The sequence below is a fragment of the Tarenaya hassleriana genome, unplaced genomic scaffold (genome assembly GCF_000463585.1).
Source record: "Tarenaya hassleriana unplaced genomic scaffold, ASM46358v1 Cleome167, whole genome shotgun sequence".
Classification (NCBI taxonomy): Eukaryota; Viridiplantae; Streptophyta; class Magnoliopsida; order Brassicales; family Cleomaceae; genus Tarenaya; species Tarenaya hassleriana.
In genome coordinates, this window is record NW_010965093.1 from 108,082 (window position 1) to 116,517 (window position 8,436).

At 30.5% G+C, this 8,436-nt stretch overlaps 1 long non-coding RNA gene across 1 annotated transcript; it reads right to left on the bottom strand.

The window, feature by feature from the left end:
- Positions 1–4,889: 4,889 nt before the first annotated feature.
- On the bottom strand, positions 4,890–7,081 carry LOC104809804. The gene is made up of 3 exons (XR_771210.1): positions 6,996–7,081; positions 5,133–5,186; positions 4,890–5,026 (listed from the first exon to the last, which is right to left on the bottom strand). It is a non-coding gene; the product is annotated as an uncharacterized LOC104809804 (long non-coding RNA).
- Positions 7,082–8,436: the final 1,355 nt, after the last annotated feature.

Here is an 8,436-nt window from a genome sequence, read left to right on the forward strand (position 1 = left end):
GTTCCATTCTCTTGAGAAAAGGACAAGTACAACTCATTTTTTGTTAGAACTACTCAACACCCACTATCACAATGAATTCTACTGATCAAAAACCTTACCAAACATAAAGGCTCGCCAAAGGAATAGAGATTTTTCCATTAGGTCTTCCCCTCAGATCCACGTCCAAACACTCACCAGAAAAAAGAGATTTGCCCAATCGGTCTCTTCCTCAGACACACACTCACTCAAAAGCGAGTTATCACTCATCAACAAAAACTCTTTAGTAAAATTTGCTTTGCTCTCCATGAGAACTGATATACAGCTTATGTCTCCTTTATATAGACTCCTCCAGTTCGCCTTAGATCTCCACGAATTGATTTGATATACTCCTCCTTGATTCACTTCAATTTCATCTTTATCTCCAAGATTTCATCTTTATCTCTATCTCTTCAAGTCTTTAACTTTATCTTCAAGATTTTATCTCTATCTCAAATCTCCTCAAATCTTCTTAGCTTTGATGCTATCTTCATCTCTTCGATCAAATTCAAATTTCTTGACTCTATCTCTTCAGATTTTTTATTCTATCTTTTCAGGTCTTTAATTCTATCTGAAACTCTTCAAATGTACCTCAGATTTTCTCGAACTGTATCTCGCCGGATTTTTCTCCTGAAATCTCTCAAGGTTGTTGGTCCTACATTATCCACTTAACAACCAAAACAATCAAATTTCACATGTACAAATAATTGCACTAACAACCCTGTGTCGAAAATCTATCACCAAAGCAATAATGTCAAGAACATTGGGCAAGCCATAATATAGCATATTCACAAATGTCAAAGTGTATTTCGGAAATCAGTATGCAAGAATTTTCAGAACAATATATTCTCGCAATTGACCAACCAAAACTAAGACATAGTGCAATCCAAAATGACCATACTTCTTCCAGTCATGTTTACATGAATATATCACAATGAATGTGAAAGCAGTCAGTCTGCTATCTATGCTTGCTTATAAGTAGAAATGAGGGAAAAAACATGATTGAAGTATATCAAATAATGGATGAATACCTGATCGCTCTACTCTGCATAGAATCTTGATGATGCCAATACTAATCCCACATTATCGCCAACGCCAGAACTTTCCATGAACGTTGAACCAGTGTAAATAGCTTTCACATCACTATCATGATCCTACACCAGGAGGCAGACAAAATGTTCAACAAGGAAACTTTGATATGCATATGAAACTGATATGGCATGAGAATATCACCCATTCAAAAGAAAACCCAATTACATTTAAGAACACCTTTCTTTCGACAATGAAGCAATTAAAAACTTTGAGCGCAACATATGAGTTAGACGAGAATAGGTAGGAGAAACCTGGAACCATATGTATTTCAAAGAATCGTTAGTGGCTGAAACACCACTCTTGTGCAATTTAGATGTAGCATCAGCGTCCATTGCAATTGGACCACAGCTTGCTGTAAAAAAAAAATTAATTAGCAGTTCAGGTGAAGGATATTGTCCACTCAGTCTTTTTCCCTGAACTGCCTGAGCAGCTTTCTCAAATTTCTCAATTCCCTGGAATCATGTAGATAATGAATCAAAACTATACTTGAAGCAGCCTTTATAACAAATAGTAAAACAAGTTCACGCCTATCTCTAAAGATGATGTTATTCAAAATGGTGGCAAACAAAAGCCATTTTAAATCAAATAACAGGGGTGCTGGGATTCGCAAAGATCAACACTCTACCCGTGGAAAACGTTTATCAGGAGGAAAAAGAAAATTAAGAGACCACTATGGTACTGAAGATGAGAAGATGGTAAATCTAGAATGTCATTAGCAAACAATAAAAACCAACAGATATCAGTCGATCAGTATAAATAAGATAGAGGATGACAATTCATAGAAAAGACAATTTCGTTACTAATTGCGTTGCAAAATTAGCAACGCAATTTCGTTGCTAAGATTAATATAAAAATAAAAAAAATAATTTAGAATTTCAGAGTTTTTAAGAATTAAAATAAAAATTGAAAAAATCATTAATTAAAAAATAAGATTAATAAATATAAATATGAAATAAAGATAATAAAAATATGTATATTTGTACAATTATAAAATTTATTTAAGAGTTGTAAATTAAAGTTTATAAACAAATAATTAACAAAAATATTAATAAAATAAATATTTAATAAAAATAATAAAATATATTTTTATTTGATTTTTATAAGAGTTGGGGATAGAGAGAAGTTCTGGATAATTTTTAGAGTGAGAAGTTGTTGTTGGATTGTATTTGGATGTTGAATGTATAGAAAAATCTTGCAATTCAATTTCGTTGCTAATTTGCAACGCAATTTCGTTGCAAACGATAAAACCAAATCAATCATGAAATAAATTTTATCTTTGATTTTGCAACATAATTTCGTTGTCTAATCGGTTTTACAACGAAATTGTGTTGCAATTTGCAACAAAATTGCGTTGCAAATTAGCAATGAAATTTCGTTGCAAAACCGATTAGCAATGAAATTTCGTTGCAAAATCATGTATTTAATGCGGCTGTCAAATCATCTCAGTTATGAAATAAAAGTTTTTGCATTGAAATTTCTTTGCAAACATGTTAGCAACAAAATTTTTGCGTTGCAAAACGAGATTTAAAATAACTTTTTTTGCAACGAATTTGCAACGCTTTGCAACGAAATTTTTCGTTGCTAAAGCGTTGCAAAAAAAAATTGTTGCAATTTCGTTGCAAAGTTTACAATTAAATGAATTTCGTTTCTAATTTCGTTGCAAAATGTCTGTTTTTTTTGTAGTGCATGGCCTTATAAAAGTGTAAAGGTAAACAAAAACTTGTATTGATTTTATGTGTTTTGTACTTGGTATTCGATAGCTCAACAGTATTACATAGGTTCAATCGTTTTTGACACCTACAAAATTCACTACGTAGAAATTCAATCATTCCGACACTTTCACTTATGCACAAAATTGGAAAATATTTGAAAAAAACTTTATTGTTTCAATCATCTGTTGTTTACTCTAAAATGGTGGAGGATTGTTGATATTTTAGAGTAAATGGGTGATTGGTTTTAATCTCTCATGGAATTCATGTATACGTGTATTACGAGTATGGTGGAAGAGTGAAATGCTTGTAATTAAAGACGTGTCGTAAATAGATTTTAAAGTGTTATGGTTCGTCGGAAGAGTAAGTTTGGTTCTGAACGTGAAAAATGATCTCAGTAAAAATGGGAGAGCAGCTCGAAAATGTGGGCGGATAGCATGTTTTTTTCTGAGGAATAAAGTTCGAATAAACGGAGCGGTAGCTCTAATAAACGGGCGGGTAGCTCATTTTTTCTAAGTGACCATTTGAGCGAAAATTCGTGATCAATCGGTGAAAACTTCCGAGTTTTCATGTCTTTTTCGACGTTTTGGTGTTTTTAAACACACTAGAGGCCATATAACATGAAGAAAAAAAATAAAAACATGGATTGGTGACAAGATCTAAGTGATTTTGTGAGAGATTTTGAGTGTTACCGTGCATATAATTTTCTGTAGAAAACTATAGGAAGGATTTTTTGTTTTCTTCAATAATTTCTATTTGATGATTATCGAAAGGGTAAACCGAAATCATTGTCGTTTCATTGTATCTCAAAAGTGTATTCCTGTAATCTCATTTACTCGGTAGGAATGGAATAATGCTTTTAGGAAAGTGTTCGTCATGCCTTGAAGTCATATCCGGTTCTCTATTGTTTCATACGTGTTTTGATAGGTTGAAGACGATATTATCAGATCAGATCGAAGTCGTATATGTATGTACGTTCACATATTTTCATTTTTCCTAACAAGCCTTGACTTTCTACTTATACATATCAACATCTGGCAGAGGTAGACCATCAGTAACACGAGCTATCGTTGTCATCTTCACCACCTTTGCCTTATTTTTCTTCTCGAATGATAATCGCTGCAACTATAATAAAATTTTGTTCTATTGCATTGTTTATACTTGCTAAAAGACAAATTCTGGCAAATGGGTAGTAATAGTTGATATGTATTTGGTCTCGGAGGGATGACCACAAAAGAATTGATCTAACGGTAGCTTGCTGCTTTATATGTTCCATGTTCAATATTCTACTCGTCGTTCCACTGATTTGATATCGTTTTTATATTCGTACTTCGGTTAACCAAGTTTTATCAGACAATAGTCAACAGTAAATATCGAAATATTAAGTTTAATTGTATTCTCTATTTTCAAATTAGTATTCGTCGGAACATTGAATTCGTTTAAAATTTATTTTAAGAGCAACATAAATTATTTAAATTTCATATGTTAGAATTTCTCGAATAGAATAAACTAATAGATTTCCAATATATGTATTTTAATTGGGTGAATATTGACGTCAATTACAAAATTAAAAAATATTACTTCGACATGAAATACAACAAAATAATTTTAAAACATTCTTAATGTACATAATAAAAAGACTTTTGACACATAGACATAGATATATAGTTGTGAACCATCTCATTGTTGACGGCCCCGTGCAAACACTAATATATATATATATATATATATATATATATATATATTTAGATTTATTAAAATTATATATTTTTTCAATAATAAAATATAATCACACAAAGCGTGCATTAATATATGTTTAAATGCTATTCTTACGTCTCATTGTTGACGGAGGCCCCATACAAATATTATATATCTATATATACATATTTTATTTTTAATATATATATATATATATATATATATATATTAAGATTTATTAAAATTATATATTTTTTCAATCATAAAATATAAAATTAATGTTATAATTATTTTTGTGATAACATTACAAAATTTTATTTTTTATAATTTACGACTCAATTTTTTAAAATTTAAAAAGAACACATTTTTAAATAAAAAAAATGGGACCCAAAAAATTAGAGGCTCTATTCAAATACACCACTTGCACTATACATTTTCTTTATCTTCGTCTTCTACGTTTTGCCGAATCTAGAAAATAAGCATGTGGCTTATCTGCCCTTCACTTATGCCATCTTCATTTCTCCATGTTAAGGACAAAGACAACAGAATTAGATATTATCGTCGCATAATATTTTTCATTCACATGAATTTCTAATATTAAATAAAATTTTATCAAACCTCTCCATACGGCATGTAGTTCGGGAATTTATATTTGGTAAACCATTGATCCAACTGAAAACACAAATTATATGAATTCGATTAAAAACAAATTGATAAGCTGGTAATATAAAAACACTACATAATATTATGTAGCAAATTAATTGAATATTTTGACAATACGTATACCTTAGAGACTATATTTGTTTCGGTGGTAGTAATTCATCATCATCATCAACAACAACAACGATCTCTACATCGAGCGTCAATGTAGACATGCGTAATGTTTTGAAATGTGAGAGGAAGAAATGTTTTTTCGTTTCGAGAAAAAGGTTTGGTTATGAAGGTATTTATAGAGTTTTCTCAACTCATACATTTAATTTGGGAATATTCTTTTGTTGAAAAATCTATAGAATTTATTATTCTTGAATTATGAGAGTAATGTTTTATACATTTGGAACATTTTTTCTGCTTTTCTTTTATATTGTTTTCATGTAAATGATATAAATATGGAAAAATAAATAAATCAATAAACGGTATCGTATTATTTGAATTTGTCATATTATATTTAAATAGGCGTAGGAACGATATATATAAATTCGACAATTTTAAAAGTAATATATTACTTTTAGTTTTTTATAATATTAATAGTAATCAAGGAGAAAATAAATATGAATATATTATAACTACTATAAAAAAGACATTATTTGGATTATTGGACCGATATTTCCGTAGAACAAAAAAATTGAAACTATTTTTACTTAAAAATATTTTATTTTTTAAAATTATAAAACATAATATCTTTGTCAAATTTTAGAAAATTTTGTTTCTAAAAAAGTTATGATTTATTTCTGAAAATAATTGTATATATTATTACTTTTTTTATAAAGAAATATAACATCTAATCAGAAATTCAATCCCATATTTTATTCTATTTTTTCTCAAAACGTAAATTATTACCTATTACAAATTTTCTTGAATATACCATTCCATTTATATTTGTATCCACATAGAAATCAAATAAAATTTTTTTGACTCTTTTGGACAAACTTCATGAAATTTTACTTTCATAGACAAACTATATGAAATTGACTCTTTTGGACATTTATAACATATATCTTTGTTATTTTCCTTCTCTACGAATGCCAAAATAGTTATGATATTGTATTTTTAAAATGTGGCACCAACGACAAACAACTATTCTATACTCGTGAGTCAAATATTATCCTCATTTTTAACACTTAAAAATTATTTTCATTAGTTTCCTAATAAGAGAAACCAAATACATTGTAGCATGATCAAATATTTCATTGGTAGAACGTAGGGAAATTAAAAGGAAATATTATTTTCATTAGTTTCCTAATAAGACAAATTTAATTGGCTCGAAAGGATGATTGATCGAATCCAGATCCGACAAATGCTTTTGTTTGATTGCATGTGCAGTAAAACTAACAAAATAGATTTGGGACGCACCAATAGACACCGATGAGTATTTTGGTCATTATTATATGGAAAACAAGGGGAACGAACTCGTATATGAACCAAATTAATATAATTTGAACCAAAACTAAAATAAAACGAAATTTCTCAATAAAATATAAAAGTTCTCGTATAAAATCATGAACTAACTATTTGTACCCAATTTAACTTTAATTTTTCCATAGCAATAATAATGAAACGTACGAAATTTTCAAATATAAGCATGGATATTTAAAACTGTAACGAAATTATACATGAGCATTGACGAATACTCAAATTCCTAAGTCGAAATTTTATTTATTTCATTTAACCATACAAGGATTTCGTATATGAGATGTTGAGGAATAGATGAGGATCGTATCAAGCCGAACTTTAACAAAAGATCGAAAGTAACTTTGAGTTTACCTCGGTTTCTCATGGACATGATGCAAGGACGAAGAATTTTCGGACACACCGAATCCGAGAAGAATGAAGCTGAAACTTAATGCAAAAAATCTTATTAATTACTCCAAATCTAGCCTTTCTAGTCAAGAATACTGAATACATGGATTAAATAGGGGTGTAAAACGAGTGGTGACCCGTGAGCCGATCCGTTTTTTGCTCGTTTGTACACAAGTCGGCCTTAATATTTTCTAACCCATAAAAATAATGGGCCCAATGAATCAGCTCATCATGGGCTCGAGATCGGTTGAGCTAGTTTGGCCGATCCACGGACTCGCTCGTGCTTTGACTTTTTTACAAAAAAAAAACAAGATTTTCCCATTCTTCGAAAAACAGGTACATAAACATTACGGAACTGTGTCAACACACGAATTCGGATCTGGAAAAGTATCTAGAGGAGACTCTGTTTCCGTGGAATTCAGATTTCGACATCCCTTAACTGTGGAAGGTTTGTACGCCTCGGTACCCGATTCTCTCGACGATGGCACGCAATATGTCCCGTCCATAGTGAGCTTGAAAGGCATAATAGCATCTCTTTTGGTTTCTATTTTTGGCTCTCTGGTTTGTTTAATTTTTAACCGGAGGCTTTTAGTTGTGTACGACCAGAAAAAAAGGTAAAATTTCTTGCATTGTACATGAATCAAAAATAGCTCACGGTCTGGTAATAGATTTATGGGTAAGAACAAAACCACATAACATTGAAAGATACACAAAAGGGTTGAACCAAAAAATTTCCAATCTTTAGCACAAGTTATAAGATCAGTTCTGAAACTTTAAATGTCCAATTGATTACCCATCTTGTCACATGCATGTATTCTTACTGTTGATTTGGCGCTTTCATAATTTCTAACAATAATGTGATAAAAAGCATATAAGAGTGTGCTATATAAAAACCTTATTCAGTCCATAAACAGTGTAAAAATATCGGGTAGAACAATCCGATATCACGATTATCGGGTAGATCATAATTGGTGACAAGAGAAACCTGTCACAGAAAACTTTTCTTGTCAACATAAATATCTTAATCAGGGTAGTTCAACCGGTGAAACGAAGACGCTCATCTCGAATTCGAACTTAAGTTTGGAGAGATGACGTATATTCCAAATCAAATGGTTGGTCTCGGCTCCGACATTAGTGTGAGTTTTAGTTCATGATATTCGGTTACCGAAAAAAAATTAATATCTTGACAAAAGGATCAGCCAAACCTACAAAATCTAATGGAACATATCCACCTGTTGTAAAGATCTATACAGATTGATGGTTGTGATGCTCTATGATGATCGTAGGATATGAGAACCTATGTAGTATGATGAATTCATTGGATGAATGCATTGTTTGTTCATTATTTATTTTGCATATTTGATAAATAATGACATTCATGATTCGTTATGAACAATCCTAAATT